The following is a 19830-nucleotide window of genomic DNA, read 5'->3' as shown; positions in this document are numbered from 1 at the left end:
TCCCTGATATGGATTATGCATCCATCTGATGTGTGTCAGCCTGAGTTTTGTTTGTGCAGACATGGAGTATGTTCAATTTTGCTACCTTTGTTTGCATTAATCTGTGCATGTGCCCATTTAGCTGTGTGTACCTTGTAGCTATTTCGTGCAGGACTGTTTACTGGGAGTGTTTTTTGTGTTCCATGCCACATCCATACATATATGTGTTGAATGTGATGACAGTCCATGGCATGTGTGCAATGTGAGTGTGTGAGTTATATTTGTATATGTGATGTTGGTGGGTTGTTGGTATTGTGTGAGGCAAGGTTGTGCACACTTCACTGTCCCTGTGCCTGAGATAAGTGGACCTGTGTTTTTGAGTAGTGTAGCGGTGCAGTGAGAGTGACCTGCCTAAAGGGGGTGTTTTGTGACTGTGCTTGTGTCCTTCTTTGTGTATAATTCTGACCCAAGATGCAATGACACGTGTGCTTGGTGCCTTTAGGGTGACTCCCCATATCATGTGAACGATGGCACAATGATCTGCTAATAACAGAGGTAGGTGCACCTTCGATCATTAGCAGCAGCGGCAGGATGTGTGTGATGGGCTCCATGGTGACACCTGATGTGTAAGGCCTCCTGCATGTGAGTGTCTCTCTGTATAGTCCCCATTTTCACCTGATGAGATGTGGTGGTTGGACCACCATGCTCACATTGGCGGAGTGCAACCTCATAATGTTTCCAGCAGAAACACAGGCTCGCAGCCTCGTGACCGTTGCGTCTTTGCTCTATGGGCCAGCATGACTCATAGTCTGGCAGTCTGACTGCCAACCCAACGGCAGTCAGACCACCTCCATCGCCATGGCAGTCCACAGACTGCCAAATTCATAATGAGGCCTTTAGTGCAGATTGTTGGAGGTCTTCAAATGCTTTTGTTCAAATTATAGTATCAGCTTTGTATGGCTGTGTGTGGGTATGAAGGATAGTTTAGATCATGGTTTGTTCAAAATGAATTATTATTTTATGGGTAGTTGCTTGTTTTAATTTCTAATGTGCTGTAAGTGCTACTTTGCTTATTATGGAGCAAGGTGTATATGAATGGTTATTAGTGTTTTGATATTCACCATAAAACTGTATTTCTCAGTGAATGGTATGGGACACATTTGATAATTCCATCCATCATCCATGTTTGACATTGGCTTTGTTTCAATAGATTATTTGCTGTAGCAAATAATATAATGCGTTTTTCATTGTTAAGGTTATCATAGGAGAAAGATTTCTTCATTATGTGTGGCGGTTATGTAATCACTGCATAATCACTGGTGGCCTTTTTAGTTCGAACTATTAAGCAATCTTTTTAGGGTGGGTATTGCTGGTAGCTGGCCTGTGATTTGTTCAGGTACTTTAGGGAGTGTGCCTTTTAGTATTTTAGCTGTGGTTTCTTGGGACCTAGTGCTTGCCTCTCCTAAATCTTGTAGTGCATGCCTTACTTTGACTTATGTGCTATTTGCAGGGTAGTTGTGTTCTTAAAGTTTAATAACATCATCTTTTGAGCTCATCCTTCTATGGCAAGCATTAGAGTAATATTTTGTACACTTTCATGCTTGTACGTTCTGGGTTGTAAGTGCAGCCCATGTGAGAGAGTAATTATTTACCTTTATGTGATGTAATGTATCTTTCTGTTTCTGTCATTATGGCCCTCATTACGAGTTTGGCGGTTGGGCGAGCTGAATGTCAACTCACAGGAATGAGACCACCATCAACCCAGCAGCCACACCCCAAGTCTCGTTATGGTATTCCCACTGGGCTGACCTGCGGGAAAATCGTATGATGACATTCCAACCGGTAAGCCCTAAGGGAACAGTTCTACGATATTCGTCTTGGCTCCCTTAAGGGAGCTGAGGCCCATCCCGTAGCACAACAGCACCCTGCAGAGCAGAGAGTGTGCATTCCGAGGGAGGTGGGAAAGGGGGGCCTCTGCACTGCTCAGGACATGGTTGTGGGCCGTGCAAAGGCCCCTCTGTGTCCCGCCGCACTTCCTTTACACCACCCTTTTCATGGCGGCAAAACTCAGTGCCGCTGTGGCTGACCACAAGTCTGACCACGACCACAAGTCTGACCATCGTTAGCCCGTCGGGAATCATATTTCTAGTGGGGACGGTGGTCCGACAGCCAGGGTTGTAATGTGGCAGTCGGACTGCCTGGAGTGCAGCAGTCTGACCGCCACCGCAAGGCTGGAGGTCTCAAGACTGCCAGCCTCGTAATGAGGCCCTATATCTGGAAACAGTGTAGTAATTAATTTAATCATTTAATTAATAGTTAAACAATTTACATATTACATTAATAATTTATATACAAAGTTATTGTACACATTTCCTTTTTTATGTGAACATGTGCATTCTTGCTGGTAATTACAGTCTTTATTTATTGGTTTTCTGATGGGGTGTTGTAATGTGGGTCAGGTGGCTTATTTTCTGTTGGGGAAAAAAGTTGCTTTATTTTTATTTTAAACATTTGTTTGTTGGTACCTAGTAGGGGTTGACAGAGTTTAATTTTATTTTTAGCATTTGAGGAATGACTTGATATTTAGAAATATTTTTCATTCACTTACATTTTGTCTGCCTTTTTCCAGGTATGTGAATGCTGTAGTTTCATGGTCGATTAGTAGTTTGTTGATAGTGTAGTAATTTCTCTGTAGTATCTACAGTTTAAAACATAAAAGAAATAGTGTGTGTATGTTATTTACTGTTTTATGTTTTTTATTATTTTATTTATAAGTTAGTTTAATTCAGTGTTTTTCTTATTTTAGAATGTACTTTTATATATTCTTCCACATGTTTAATATTTATATTTTAGTACTTGTTGCAAAATTATTTTTTAAATTTGATTTCAATGACTTGAATTGTTCAATTTGTTGGTGGGGGAGGGTTAAGTCTCTTTTAGTGTTATAAAATTATTATAATGTTAGAACCTTTCTTTATTTTTACAATTTTTTATATTTATTTGATGATGTAAAATACTGGTATTTTAATAGTTTGTAAATAGATGCCTTTATTTTTGTCAATTTTAGTATGTTGGTATATTGTTGACAATTTATACATTTCTTTAAAGCTAATGATATTTTTGCTTTCAATATTTTTGTTATTTTTATAAGTAAATTTAAATATTTTCCCCATAGAACAATGTGTTACAAAGGCAAACACGTAAAATGGGACAATCTCCCTTTTCTTCTCATTACGTCTCTCCTCAATCCACAATCTGAAACTATGACACATAGAGGTCTGAGAACACCTGTAGGGGGAGGACATCCCTGAGGCAAATTGGCAAACACTATAGAGGGACGTGGTGCAATGCAACCCTTTGATGAGCTTATGGGAACCCCACTACAAACTCCTCTATGACTGATACTTATACCCAACTAAACTGAAATCTATCATCTCTGATACCTCTGATCTGTGCTGGAGGGGGGTGCAGGCTCCTGGGGGACTTTCATCATATATGGTGGGATTTTCCTGTGCTCCATCCCTTGTAGGCTGAGATACTAGCTCAATTTAAAGATACATTGGGATACCCTCTTCCACAGTCTATCGGGCACACTCTGCTGGGTATGCCGGATGCCTCTCTTAAATATCGACATGCAGTGATAGGGCCATTATGTGGCTATGTGTTGAAGAGGCCACAATGGTGATAACCTCTGCCTGGAAGAAGAGGGAGGTCTCATTGTTAACTCAGTGGCACACCTGACTATGGCATAGTGTGACTATGGATAGAATGAGGGACATCTTATTAGACAGTTTTAAAAATGTTGAATACTCATGGGGCCCCTTGATAAATTACTTGTCCAGAGGCCTTCAGCTGGTGCCATGCCCCTCCCTTACCAGAGTACTACACCCCTTTCAATTGTCATTCTAGCAACAGCTATTTTGCCTTCTCCCTGGTCTGTGGACTTGCTCAACAGTCCAATTTGTGGCAAAAAGTTATGTATAACTCCAAATGGTGTGTCGTTCTAGACTTCAGAGCAATTGCCCTCCGCTATACTGGTTTTCATGCTGATGTTTCCTGTTTTATTCCCTGTTTTATATTTTAACTCATTTTCATTTTCAAGTTTGATTTCGGCAAAATACCATAAAAGCGTAGCATACACATTAATAAATCATCAGAAATAGTTAAAAGAGCAATTAATTTCTAACCAAAGCTAAATCATCATACACTATGTTCAGTTTAAAATTGTTAAAACCATAAAAGTTAAAAACACCATGAAACACATCATACACAATTACAGATCCTCAGTAATAGTTAAATGAAACTCATCTGCAATATTATTATACAATCTGCACAAAATCTAAGATATAAGAATAGTAAAAATTATGATAAGTATAAAACACAAAAATTCAAATTTTGGACATACACAAAAAGCTGATGATCAAAGCACCGTTATAAGCTTATAAGAAATTATTCATTAATACTCAAAGATTTGTTTCTAATATGCCAAATTGTCTCTGAGAACTTTGCCAGTGCACAGGCCACAGTCCAACGTGCCCTCTGATTTGTATACGCTGGACAGTAAAATAGAACATGGGTAATAAAAAAACTATCTGTCATACTGGCAGACGAAACCGATGCTAGCTCTGCTACTTGCAGACTGGTCCAATAAACATTGTTCAAACTCTGTATAGCATTCTTTGGGAGGTGAAGAGGGTCTGACCAGTACAAACCCAGCCCAAGTTTTAAAAAAGTATTTTTCACGTATCTACACCGTGGAATTTTTTCGATTTGTGGGGCAGCTAACATCACCCTGAGCCATGCGCTATACGGATCTAAACTTTCTATGGACCATAATCTAATCCAATACTGCAATGGCCTCATAGCAGCTATATCTGCAATGGAATAAAAATTCAGATCCATTCGAATAGGCAATGTTTGAGAACTCAAGGGATCTTTAGCAAGTTCTTTAGGAAAACATTTTCTGCTCTCTCTAGATCCTGCAGTCTGCCATGACCCCATAACTCTGCACCATACAGGGCTTCCCCAATAGTTTGATTTATATATATTTCCATTGCTGGTGTAATAGAAAAACTGGGAAATCTACCTGTGAATCTTTAAATACCCCCTGCCTTTTGCTTCAGGGACATGGTACACTTTAACAGTTGGGCTGAATTATGTGAATCTTCCATCCTAACTCCCAAATAATCGAAATTGGAGACTCTTTCAGGATTTTACTGTCTAGGGATTTCACTATATTCACTCTATATTTTATATCACCAAAAATCATATATTTGGTCTTGGTGGCATTTATTTGTAGACTGAAAACCCTGAAAACTTCTCAAGGAGCCTAACTAGTCTAGAGGCAGTTTGTGACAGCAATGGAGTGTTGTCCGCAAACAATAGGCATGGGGTTGTTACCCCTCTAAGCTTTGGGGCATCATTATCACATTCATGTAAATACGGTATACAAGTATTCATAAAAAATCAGAAAGAGTGCGGGAGCCAACACACAGCCCTGTCTCACCCCTTTGTGTGGTGGGAAATCTCCTGTAAGTTCCCCATTTGGTCCCCACCTTACGCTAGCATAACTCTCAGACTATAATTCCTGGATCAGTTTTATCAAAGGACCTGGGACACCAGCCCTACCAAATATATCCCATAATTTGTGTCAGGGGACCAGGTCAAAGGCAGACTTCAGGTGTATAAAGGCAACAAAAAGTCTCCCAGCGTCCAGGTCCACAGTCTTCCATTTAATTGTGAGAAAGCGGAAGACCTGGTCTACTGTACTTGTTTTCCGCCTGAAGCCCACCTGTAAATGACTTAGGACAAGATTTTCCTCTATCCAATCCTCAAGCCTACCCAAAATCTGGTATGAAAATATTTTTTGCAAATTGCCTGCAGACTTATTGGTCTGTAATTGCCCAGAACTGACCTATCCCCTTTTTTGTAAATTGGGACAATTATTGCACCTTTCCAGGATGGGGTGGGGGTTACTACCTGCCAAGACAGCACTTGACACACTATTTGGATAAGGGACCCAAAATTTAAGATCGGATTAAAGCAAATCAGATGGAACTCCATCTGAGCCAGGTGCCTTCCCTGATGTTTGGGCCTTAATGTCAGAGTCACCAGATCCTTGGGGTCTGTGCACGTTCCCAACACGTCCACCACTGAACAGCTCCAAGACTCTGATAGATAAATCAAAGAGACTGAGAGAGTTCAAGAGGGGAAGAGGGGATTAGGAAGGGAACAGCTGGGAGCCAAGATGGCGGCCGGGAAGGACGCTTAGTTAAGCGCTCCGTCTCGGGCTCACCAAAAATAATTGCAGGGCGCCATTATCTAAATGCGGAGACGGGGTTTGCTCCGCGGAACCCTGCTCCCCACCATCGGAGCCGACTGAAGCTGGGCGGCCGCGGGGCGCGGCAGCCGGAAAATCGGTAGCCTCGGAGGAGCCACGGCCGCCATCTTTGCCAAGGCGGCGCTCCGAGACCCGACATGCGGGACCCAATGCACGGTGGGTGCACAGCGGCAGAGGGGGATCGCATTGAGGTAGGGTGAGCCTAGATCTGGGCCCTGCTCCCCCCTCGCCCCCCCCCCTTCCTCATCATAGTTCCCCCCCCCGCTCCTGCAGAGGGGGAGTGGACGCTGTGGCCCCGCTGCCCGAACCCCTGGAGTGTGCCCCCCAACACCTATGTGCGAGGCGCGCCCCCAGTGAGGACCCGGGGGCCGCCAGAAACACTCGCAATCATAACCCGTGGGGCACACACGCGGCAGGACCGGGCCTGGAACTGGCTTATGGCGTGCGGTGCCGTTTCATCGTAAGAGCGCCCGGCAGCGGCGGTGATCCCACGAGTACTCAGAGCTCATTCAGCGCGCGCCCACGGGGGGATATCCCCCCACCTCACCTGAGGATCCAATGCCTGGAACCTGTTGTCGGCGGGGGAACTGGTAAAAGCAACGTGGGTCTGGCCCCCCTCTCTTCTGCCCACGCTGGTCGGCTGGCCCAGTGGTGGGGGGACCCTGTCCGCCCTGGCCAAAACCCACCTCGGAGGACACCAGGGGGGATGAGGTCCCAGAACGTGGAGCACCCATCGGCGGTGGCCCGTGAGGGCGCGTCACCCCCGCCCAGCCTACCCGGAGAACGCAGGTGACCGCGTGGGTGCACGTAAAACGAGAATACACAAACAGCGAGGCGTGGGTGCGCCACCAGCAAACTCATCTGCCCAGTTGCACCAGGAAAAATGGCCGGGAAGTCCAAATCAGCGAAAAGCCAAGACCGAAGCACACACGACCAGCATCCGGCGACCAACAACTTATACCAACCTTACAGTCACTGGAAAGCACACTCCAGGCCCACTCCTAACAATTCGATAAAGTGCTACAGGCAATTATGGACACTAAATCCTCACTGGAGAGCAGGATAGACACAGTATCGCAAGACCTGAATCTACTCAGAGTAGACCATCGCAAATTATCCGAAAAAGTGAAGTCAACGGAAGAGGCGTTAAGTGAACTGACTCCCACAGTAGCGGACAACCAAAACAAATTCTCCGCCTAGACGCAGAAGTAAAGACACTGCTGAGAAGAGCAGAGGAGGCGGAGGGCAGATCCCGGCGTAATAACGTACGGTTCCTGGGAATCCCTGAAAAATCACTGGATCAAAACTCAGAACTATTGCTGGAACACTGGCTAATTAAAGAGGTTCTGAATATGGCCCCATCAAAGTACTTCTTGGTGGAAAGAGCGCACAGAATTCCGGGACGTCCCCCGGTTCCGGGCCAACCCCCAAGACCTTTGATAGCCAGGTTCCTGAACTTTAGAGACCGCGATGCTATACTGCAGCAGTTCTGCAACAAAGGCCCATTCAGATACGAGGACTCAGTTGTCAGCGCTTACCCAGACTTCACCCAAAAGGTGCAAAAACAACGCAACTCCTATGTCAAAATAAAGCAGCGTCTTCGTGAACATGACATAAAATACGCACTATTATTCCTTGCCAAACTAAGAGTGTCAACAGATGAACGCACCCACGTGTTCACCTCACCGGAGGATGCCTGGATGTGGATCCACGCCAAGGGGCTTGCCCGCCCCCAAGAAGCGGATGGCATTGACGAGGACTGGTCAGTATCCTCTTCGCGGATACGCACTAAGAGGCGCACCAGGGGACAACCCACGGAGAAACAGGCCGCAGAGGAGAGAGCCAAGGTCCTAAAAGAAACCCCCCTGCTGACACAGAACTCCTTTGAGACTCTCAGGACGCACCCCGAGGAAGGCTCAGAGTCGGACTCGTTCAGCTCGGACTCTACACTAACAGATGTGCTAAAAGGCCCAGAGTTTACCCCCAGAACTGCAGATGCACTCTGAGAGAATATCAATGAGTCACCCCCCCTGCCGGAACGGGCCGCCACAACTGATGAGAAGAGTGGGACATTGCGTGCGTCACTGGATGTGGGCGACTACCGCATCTGATCCTATGTATCTTTTTTCCTTGAAAACTGCTCCCACACCCAGATTGGCACAGCTGGCGGCGACGGCACTCGGGGAGAGGGAACAGCTCACCCCGGGAGCGCCCCAAACCATTTGCAGACCGGGTCTGCGGAAGGATGTGAGCCCCATAACGAGCCGCATCCGGTTGGTAAAATTGCTCCCCCACAGACATCCACATGGACACAGTTTTGCTTGCACTCCAATGGGGTGCGCAGTTTATTACAAGTTCACAGTTGGGGAAGGGAACCAGTTGGGGAGGGAAGGGGGGCAATAGTTAGTTTGTACACTACAGGTCCGTTCATAACACAGGGAACATTGCCTAGATTAATGGGGCGGACCGCAATCGTGCTGGGGGTGGGGGGAACCAGCTGGGTCACAACTGTAGGCAGAGTGCCAGATGCACCCTCACAAAATAAAACATGGCTCAATCCGCAGTCCACAGCACACACAAATACAAAATAGTCACCTGGAATGTCAGGGGACTGGGGACTCTGAGTAAAAGGTCCCTGGTGCACGCACGACTCCAGGGTATACACATCGCAATCCTACAAGAGACTCACATGCAAGACCCAGACCTGCAAGAACTGTGGAGCAAATGGGGGGGACAGATAATAGGCACATCATACTCGACATTCGCGAGGGGGGTCCTCATATGGATAGCAGGGGGTGTCCCCTTCCTCCAAACATCATACAGGATAGATCAGGAAGGCAGGTACGTGGTAGTGGAGGGTCGACTTGATGGCAAACAATGATCATTAATAGGGATATCTGAATTTCTAGGTACACTCACCCCAGCATTATTGGTGAATCCGGAAGCACCTGCCATATGGGGCGGGGACTTCAATTGTATACCGGACCTGGCGCTGGACAGGTCAAACCTCCCTACACAAACAACAGCCAATAGATACACCAGACGCCCACTACATGCGTGGGCCAGCGATTTGGGCCTACACGACATATGGTGCGTGAAGAACCCACTACAAAGGGAATACTCATTCTACTCAATCCCACTCCCGGTACATACCAGGATCGATATACTGTGGGGCACCCAGGAAATCTGCACAATCGCCAGCGGGATAGAATATCTAGCTAAAACACTATTGGATCATTCACCTCTCAAAGTAACCCTGAACTGGGGCAGGAGGCGCCAAGCGATCCCTACATGGAGACTTCAGGTGGAAGCCTTCCAAGATCATGCATTCACAGACGCGCTGAACACAGCGCTAAAACAATATTGGGATCTAAACGCTGGTTCCACAAACCAAAGAGCAGTGGAGTGGGACGCACACAAAGTAGTGGTCCGCGGTCACTGTATTTCAACTACATGGGGGGTGAGATGTACACTACACGCAGAGGTCAGCAAGCTGGAAAAAAAATTAAGAACACTAGAAACTGCAGTAGCCCGCAACGAAAAACCATACACAACATTAAAAGATGCGCGCGCAGAATATGCTGTCACTGACACCACACTTCGCCAAAATGATCACAAATACCACTTGATGCGACTTCAAATGGAAGGTGATAGATCGGGTAGGCTACTCGCGTGGCTTTTGCGCGAAGACCGGCAGCGCCCCCCTATTGGGGCCATAGAGACAGGCGCAGGTACACTGGCAATCACACAAGAAGAAATTAACGACACGTTCAGGGAATACTACACAAACTTATACACCAAACGCACTTCATGCACCACCCAACAACTTAGGTCCTTCCTGGCAGGCTCACCCCTGCCCCAACTCTCACGGGCAGACAGGGACACACTAGAGGCCCCCCTGACACTGGGGGAACTCAACATGGCCCTTGCGCAATTGCCTAGGCATAGAGCACCAGGCGCAGACGGCCTTCCATCAGAATACTACTCTACCTTTGCGACGCGCCTTAACTCACATCTCCTGAAGGTATTCGAAGAGGCATGGGCCAGTGGGACCCTACCCCCAATGCTGAGGGAGGCAATGATAGTGGTCCTCCCCAAACAAGGACACAACCCCACTGATGTTAAATCCTATAGACCTCTGTCGCTACTAAATTTAGACTGCAAAATACTTGGTAAAATCCTGGCCAACAGGTTAGCTCCCTACATGCACATCCTGGTACACGAGGACCAAAACGGGTTAATCCCGAAACGAAACACTTTTCTTAACATTCGGAGGCTGCTGAGCGTGATGGGCAACACCCTCCAGCATGCATACGAGGAAATGGTGATCTCACTTGATATTGAGAAAGCGTTCGACACATTAGAATGGGATTTCCTGTCCGCCACCATGCAGCAAATGGGTATTGGCCCAAAATGTACACTCTGGGTACGTATATTGTACACCAACCCACAGGCAAGGGTGAAGACGAGTGGGGTCATTTCAGGGAGCTTCCCAATTAACAGGGGCACAAGACAGGGACGCCCCCTGTCCTCCCTGTTGTTTGCCTTGGCAATGGAACCACTGGCCGCACACATCCGAGCAAAGAAGGAGAGGTGGGGGGTAATCAGGAACGGGCCCTACCACGCCATATCACTAAACGCAGATGATGCCCTGATATACATACGAAGGGGGGGAGAGGTGTTGTCTTCGGTGATGTCGCTGCTGTCTGAGTTTGGAGGGATCTCCGGCCTAGTAGTAAACTGGGGAAAATCCTGTATATTCCCATTAGCCAGCTGGCCCTATCGAAACAAGATAGTGCCCCACTAGGCCGCCTAAAATGGTGCTTTGACACATTTAAATACTTAGGGGTTAACATCTATCACAGAACAGAGGACCTTAAGGATGGTAATCTAGGAAGAGCGGTGGCCTCCATGAAGGGTTCAATGCGATTTTGGAATAAGTTACCACTCTCACCACTGGGCAAGGTTGCCTTAGCAAACATGCTGATACTACCTAGACTGTTATACCACTTCGCGGCCCTGCCGCTCATTATTCCTAAAAGTTTTTTTAATAGTCTGAACGCTGTCCTACTGCTTGTGTGGGGAGAGGGCAGAAGGCGGGTCGCACTCACCACGCTTCACCGTCCGGTCACTGCGGGTGGACTGGGTGCCCCCAACTTTGAGCGTTACTTCGCGGGCGTGCAGTTATAGTGGATACTGAACTGGATCCATAGGCCCAACTCGGCGGAATCCATTTGGCTAACATCCCGACTTCAGGGAGTCCCCCTGCTCGTATGGCTCACAAATAAACAAACAAAGAGCGCACGCGAAATCCCATTGACGGCGGCGGCCCATGCATGCTGGTGGAGATATATTCAAAGAGACGCAAAAGAACTTCCCTACTCACCGCTCCTCCCACTAGAACGACTTCCCGGGTGGGCTGAAGCTGGATTACACTCGCCCGCAGCCTGGACGGATGCGGGCATACACACCATGGGAGACTGCTTTGAAGAAGGTAAATTAATGTCTTTTGAATCCATGCAGGCCCTCACAGCGGTGAGCCCAGGTCAGTTCCTGGCCTATCACGCTATATGTCACTCAATTAGAAAAACATGGGCGACTGGAGAACTAGAACCAGATACCTCTCCCACACAACACCACATGCTGAGCTACGACACCCAAGCAAAAGCAGTCTCAAACTCATACAAACTCCTGAATAAACCCCCGGCACTTCATTTGCCAAAAGCCAGGGAGAGGTGGAACGCTGTACTGCCTGCCCTGGTCTCCTGGGAAGAATGGCCGAAAGCCTTAAGCCACACCCGCGCGGTCTCAAGGAACCCCAGATTCCACTACACGCAGTTCAATTACATACACCAAACATATTTAGCACCGGCCAGGATCAAACGCTTGTTCCCCGGGTCGGACCCGGCCTGCCCCAGATGTAAAACCCCAGAGGCACAGTTCTACCACATGGTCTGGGAGTGCCCCCGGATACAAAAGGAATGGGCTGGGGTGGTGAAAATATTAGCAAAAATGACGGGCCTTGACCTGGACTGGAACCCCAAGTCCTGCCTACTTGGTCTCAGGACAAGGGCGAAAAAACACAAACACCTACACAGGTTTGTAGACCTGGCTTATGCAATGTATAAAAGATTGATAGCTATGAATTGGAAAGCCCCCAATGCACCCGACTTGAAAGCCTGGCTTACCCTTACACTGCGATGGGCCCGTGCTGAGTACCAGGTACTAACGAAACTAGCGCGTGGGGGACTGCGTCATGTGGGTTGCGAAACTTGGAACACACTAGTTTCTAAGTTAGAGGCAAAAAATGACGAGAAGCCCCCGTGAACTGCAAAGCAACGTGAATACCAAGGCAGTCACTGGCATATAGCCGGCCATAAAGCAGCATTCCATTAGGGGACGCACACAACCTCATCAGCAACACCTCACCCCCCACTGACAATACACCAAACCACCACGAGCACATACTTCACACAGTATCCACAGGCCAGTATACCTATACAATCTGACACTAGCACCCTAACAGCCGGCGCTTCCCCCCCTCCCCCCGCACAAAATCTAAGACCTCATCCTGTGCAACTGTGGAGCCTCTCCGCATCAAAATGCGCTAATTATCGGCATAGGCAATAAATCAAACACACTGGTTAGACCATCCGGACCTGGAAGTGTACAAAATATTTTTGTTATTTGTTTATTTCAAATCGTGCAAATTTAAAAGAACTGCTAAAACCACTAATACCCTGTCATTGACAATGTATGTATATGGCACAATGTTTGGCTCTTTTTGAAAAATTCAATAAAAATATGTTAAAAAAAAAAAGAAAAAAGGAATGGAACAGCTGGGAAGGAGACCTGTAGTAAGAAAAAGGTTAGAACACACAATATGAAAATTAAATCTCCTGAAATCAATACTAGACTATGATTCTAAGCCTAGTCACTCTGAAAACATGAACAATCTAAGAGTTAAGTTTAAAATGACTAAGTTTCAAGATGGCCGGATACCTGTAAGGGAATCAAGGTGAATTAAATGAAAACTTTCTTATTCAAGTACTTTCCTTTACATGAGAATCAGAAAAAACATTCTGACTAAATTTTAAACCAGTCATATAAATCCTGTTTTGAGAATGTATACTAGAACCATACAATATTGCATCTAGAAACTCTGGTCTCCTGTGTACACTAATGTTTCAACACAAATTGTGCATATTATATATATATATATATATATATATATATATATATATATATATATATATAGTAAACACCATAAAAGGATTGTGCACCATGAATAACACAATATTGATTCAGGAAGCAAATCACATAACTTATCAACTCGAATATTACATAATAAATATCTTAGAATAGTGGCATACAATAAACAACATGAAATAAACTCGAGGAGAGAATCGTGCGTCTTGCTGATTCAAGTGTCACCATGTAAAATACCAAGAAATGGTAGCACGCAATGAATATCAAAGTCAAATCATCATTAATCGAATTGCGCGTCTTGCCGATTCGTAAAACACGATGTAAATGTCAAGAAATAACAGCTCACAATAAATAACAAGATCAAAGTACAATTAAACGAATCGCGCTTCTTTTGCCGATTCTTAAGCCACCATGTAAATGTCAAGCAATGGTAGCGCGCAATGAACAACAAAGTTAAATCCTTATGAAACGAGTTGCGCGTCTTGCCAATTCGTAAAACATCATGTAAATGTCAAGAAATAGTAGCGCGCAATGGACAACAATGTTTAAACACCATAAAAAGAATCACGCGTCTTGCCGATTCTTAAGCCACCATGCCAATGTCAAGAAATGGTAGCACGCAATGAATAACAAAATCAAACCTTTATGAAACAAATTGCGCGTTTTGCCTATTTGTAAACTACCATATAAATGTCAAGAAATGGTAGCGCACAAGTAATCTGTTACTCATTTAAGAATTAAATCAAGAATATGAAAATTCTCAATAACGGTGTCGGAACAGTCCAACCACCGTCTTACCGCCTGGAACAATGATCACCAATGAAGGATGAAGGGCAGAAGACTGGAAGATCCAAATAGGCCGCCGGGACAGGAGCTCAGGAAGAAGCTGCTGCTCTGCACCGAGACCTCTGAATAGTGAGCACTGGGAGTTCGGCTGGCTCTCTTTTATAGAGTCTTGGCCCAGCCCAGAACCACGCCCAGGCATGTTGCAGGGAAAGACTCTGGAGGGCCCTGGAAAGGGGCCACACCCTAACACACTCTGAAAATCTGCAGCAATACATTGCAAAGGAACAGTATTTGTAAGCATATTAAAAATAAGTTTTCAGGATTGAACTCTGCAATGCAAAATGTTAAACCACAACATATCAGCACAATGCTTAAATTACGTTGCTTTGAGAGTGCTGGGTTTTTGCATTTTTGTCGCCAATAGAGCGCGTACTGCTCTGGTGTTGACAGTACTCTCCTCTCCCAGACGCGCTCTAGGGCCTGGTTTGCTTGGATTAAGACGATGAAAGTGTCTCACAAGTACTGGAGCATGAACATCAGATGTGGAAACCCATGAGTTACTTTCAGGACCATAACCTTTCCATGCGATTAAGTACCACAGATTATGCCCTCTCAGTTTAGAATCCAACACTTTCTTGACTTCGTATTCTTCTTCCCCTTGTCCTAGAACAGGAGCTGGATGAGGGTGGACCTTTTGGACTGCCTTTTTCAAGAGGGAAGTGTGGAACACTGGATGAATCCGTGAGGATCTGGGCAATTGTAGTTTATAGGTCACCGGATTGATTTGCTGAAGGACAGTATAAGGACCTTTGAATTTGGGGTTAAACATGTGCTTCTTCTTGAAGTCTATTTGTTTTGTGGAAAGCCACACTTTGTCACCTGGTTGATATTGCGGTCCCTCACAATGTTTCTTGTCATAATGCCTTTTATATTTTTGTTTGGCTTTTTCGAAATGCTGTTGAATCAGTTTCTGGGTTTGATGTAAATGCTGAATGGTTTCTGACACAGCTGGAGTAAGAGAACTTTCTTGAGGAATTGTGATGGGCAAGGTGTCAGGATGATAGCCAAATAAACCAAAAAAGGGTGTAACGCCAATAGAAGTGTGGAATGATTTATTGTAAGCTAACTCAGCTAACCAGAGCATAGATGTCCAAGAATGAAGTGCCTTTTCAGCGTAGGCACGTAGGTATTGTTTCAAAGTCTGATTTAGTCTCTCCGTTTGACCATCTGTTTGAGGATGGTGACTAGTAGATAGCGTAGATGTCACTTGGAGTGTTTTACACCATGTCTTCTAGAAATTGGAGGAAAATTGTGACCCCCGATCGGAGAGGATAACCTTTAGCAGTCCATGATAACGAACCACTCTGTTCAGTAAAATAGTTGCAAATTCACTAGAAGTGGGCAATTTTTTACAGGCGATGAAATGTCCATATTTCGTGAGACTATCTACTACCACCAGAATTACTGAATGCTGTTGAACCACTGGCAGACCGGTAATGAAGTCTAAAGAAATGTGCTCCCATGGACGACTTGGGGTTGGAAGTGGATGTAACAACCCTTTTGGTTTTGAATGACTTGTTTTGATGCGTGCACAAACTTCACAGTTGTTTACCATTGCTTTTATATCTTTTGTTAGGGTAGGCCACCAAAAATAGCGTTGGCTCAGTTCAAGAGTTTTAGGAGTACCTGGGTGACCTGCCGTAGGTATAACATGCAACCAATGAAACACTATCTTGCGAAGTTTGGTAGTGGGTATGAACAAACGAGCGTCATGAAAGGGTAAACTTTGCTTGATTGACCTTTTGGGATCTGCTTGGGCCCATGTTTGTCATTTTTCAACAGTGAAAGAGTTGCGAATTTCTTCAAAGAAATCTTCAGTTTTTATGATACATAGAACCTTGTCAGGAGCAATGATAGCTCTGGAGGCTTGAAATGCAGGCAACGTGGTAGACTCTTGACGGGGCAAGGCGTCAGCCTTGCAATTATATTTACCAGGCCGGAATGTTACCACAAAATCAAATTCGGCAAAAAAAAGCATCCAGCGTAATTGCCGAGGGGTCAAAAGTCTGGCGGAACTCATGAATTGAAGATTACGATGATCAGTATATACTGTGACAGTGTATTTGGCACCCAACAAATGATGTCTCCATTCTTTAAAGGCGTCACAAATCGCCAGAAGCTCTTTTTCAGCAATGACATAGTTCAGTTCGGCTTCGTTCAACTTCCGAGACATATAAGCTACAGGATGAAGATGACCAGTGTCTTTATTTCGTTGTGATAAGACGGCTCCTATTGCTACATCTGAAGCATCAGCTTCAACTATGAAAGGTTTATTCGCATCAGGATGAGTCAAGACTGGGGCAGTGGAGAAAGCTTCCTTCAAAGTCGAGAAGGCTTGATCGGCTTCTGGGGACCATACAAACTTTTCTTTCTTTCTTAGTAGCTTAGTGATTGGAGCCACTGTTTGGGAGAAATGATTTATGAACATCCGGTAAAAATTTGCAAACCCCAGGAAACATTGTACATCACGAACAGTCTTTGGGGTGGGCCAATCAGATATGGCTTTTACTTTCTTTTCTGCCATCACCATACCTTGAGGGGTAAGAATAACCCCTAAAAACTCAACTGTGGTAACATAAAACTCACACTTGGTTAGTTTGCAATATAAATGGTGTTTTTAAAGGGCTGCAAGAATTTTCTTGACATGTTGGACATGTTCGTTTTCATTGTCTGAGTAGATCAAAATGTCATCGATGTAGACTATGGCAAATATGTGAAGGTACTCTCTAAGAACGTCATTCAAGAAAAATTGAAATGTTGCTGGAGCATTACACAGACCAAAAGGCATGACGGTGTATTAAAAAAGGCCATATCTTGTCTTGAACGCTGTTTTCCATTCGTCACCCTCTCTCATTCTGACCAAATGATAAGCACCTCGAAGGTCAAGCTTCGTGTAGATTTTTGCTTACTTTACTTGTTCCAATAAGACCGGAATTAGGGGTAAAGGATATTTATTCTTGATGGTGACTTTGTTCAAACCCCTATAGTCGATGCAAGTTCGAAGTTCTCCATTAGCTTTTGGAACAAAAAAAGAAGGCAAAGCTGCAGGAGACTTAGAGGGGCGAATGAAGCCATTCTCCAAAAATTGATCTAGGTATTTTCGTAAATGTTGATTTTCATGTTCTGACAGGGCATATACACAACAGTTGGGAAGTATTGCACCTGGGGCTAGATCAATTTGACAGTCTTAAGATCTATGAGGAGGTAGAGTCTCTGCTCCATTCTCATCAAATATATCTTTGTAAGATGAATACTGTTTGGGCAGCTGAATTTCTTACTCCGCGGCAGTAGCTATGTAAGAGTTGCAAACATTTGGTACTTGAATCTTTTGGAGACATTGTTCGTTACATAGCGCAGATGAGAACACGATTTTCCGTTCTGCCCAATTGATCTCTGGATTGTGATGAATTAACCATGGCAAGCAGAGGATAATCCCATATTGGGGAGCATGGATCACGTCAAGGATGATTTTCTCTTTATGTTTCTTTCTTTGATTCTTATCTTCACAAATCATCGACAAGGGGATAGTCTGAAGAGTTACCGGACCTTCAGTCAAGAGTTTTCCATCAACTGCCTGGATGATTTCTGGGGTCTTCTTTTCAATACATAGGATCCCCCATGCACAAACCAATTGGACATCAACAAAGTTCCCAGTAGCCTCAGAATCGAATAGAGCTTTTTTGAAATAGATCTTTTTCTTGACCTGAACTCTTATTTCCAGTTTAAGATGTCTAGATTGTGAAGGGTCCACGGTGACACCCAAGAGCAACCCTTCTCTGCATCTTGGGTGTTTTAGTTTTCCAACTCGACTGGTGCATTGGCTGCGACCTTCTGAACTGGACCTTGCTTGTTTTTTGGTTTGATTGGACAATCTTTGGCAAAATGACCTTTTCGCCCACAATAAAGACATTGTCAATTTTTTCTGCGTAGGTCCTTTTCATCTTTGGTCAAAGGTCTTCTGATGGCTCTAATTTCCATCGGTTCCGGCGTTCTTTCTTTCGGAGTTCTTGAGTCTCTGTTATCATGAACGCGCCATGAATATTTTTCAATCTTTTTGCACGTTCCTTTATGTTCTGCTAAACGATGATCAAGTCTAAAGACAAGATGTATTAATTCTTGACAGTCTGTAGGTTGTGGGTCGATTTGTGCTAAGATATCTTTTAGTTCCTCTTTGAGTCCCTTGTAAAACAAGACCGCTTTTTTTTCTTCAGGCCAGGATGTCTCGGCAACCAGCCGGTTAAAGTTGGCTAAATACGACACTAGGTCTTGATTCCCTTGGCGTAAATCTAATAATTCACGATCTGCTGACTGTGTTACAGTTCTACGATCAAAAACTCTCTCAAATTCACGAACAAAATGTCTCCAGTTGTACAACAAGGGACTATTTTTACCCACAAGAGGAATTGCCCAAGTAGCTGCATCCCCAGACAGATATGATAACAAGAAAGCTACTTTGGACTGGGCATCGGGGAAAGTATTTGGTCTGCAGGTGAAGTGTATTTCCACTTGAACCAGCAAAGATTGCGCTTTCAAAGGGTCACCTGAGAAACGTTCTGGGGGAGCTAAAGGAATTGCAGAAGAAACATTTAGGGAAATCGGATTACTTCCAGAAGCCTGAGAAGAAGTACCTGGCCAAGACACACCTGTGGGACTTTGTTCCTTCTTCTCTACCTTATCTTGCAACTGACTCACTCTCTCTGCTAAGCTAGTTGTCAATTATTTGGATGATACCTCCTCTGCTTGGAGCTGGGTGATAGCCTTGACTAACTTGTCTAGCGTGGCAATGCTGAGAACATACACAAGCCAGGAGGATAATAATTTGTGGGCTCACTATTCTGTCAGAGTCACCAGATCCTCGGGGTCTGTGCACGTTCCCAACACGTCCACCACTGAACAGCTCCAAGACTCTGATATGTAAATCACAGAGACTGAGAGAGTTCAAGAGGGGAAGAGGGGATTAGGAAGGGAACAGCTGGGAAGGAGACCTGTAGTAGGAAAAAGGTTAGAACACACGATATGAAAATAATATCTCCTGAAATCAATACTAGACTATGATTCTAAGCCTAGTGACTCTGAAAACATGAACAATCTAAGAGTTAAGTTTAAAATGACTAAGTTTCAAGATGGCCGGATACCTGTAAGGGAATCAAGATTAATTAAATGAAAACTTTCTTATTCAAGTACTTTCCTTTACATGAGAATCAGAAAAAACATTCTGACTACATTTTAAACCAGTCATATAAATCCTGTTTTGAGAATGTATACTAGAACCATACAATATTGCATCTAGAAACTCTGGTCTTCTGTGTACTCTTAAAATATTTCAATACAAATTGCGCATATTGCATATATATATATATATATATATATATATATACATATATATATATATATATATATAGTAAACACCATAAAAGGATTGTGCACCATGAATAACACAATATGGATTCAGGAAA

Source organism: Pleurodeles waltl, chromosome 10, assembly GCF_031143425.1.
Source record: "Pleurodeles waltl isolate 20211129_DDA chromosome 10, aPleWal1.hap1.20221129, whole genome shotgun sequence".
NCBI lineage: Eukaryota > Metazoa > Chordata > Amphibia > Caudata > Salamandridae > Pleurodeles > Pleurodeles waltl.
This window is presented reverse-complemented; position numbering follows the sequence as displayed.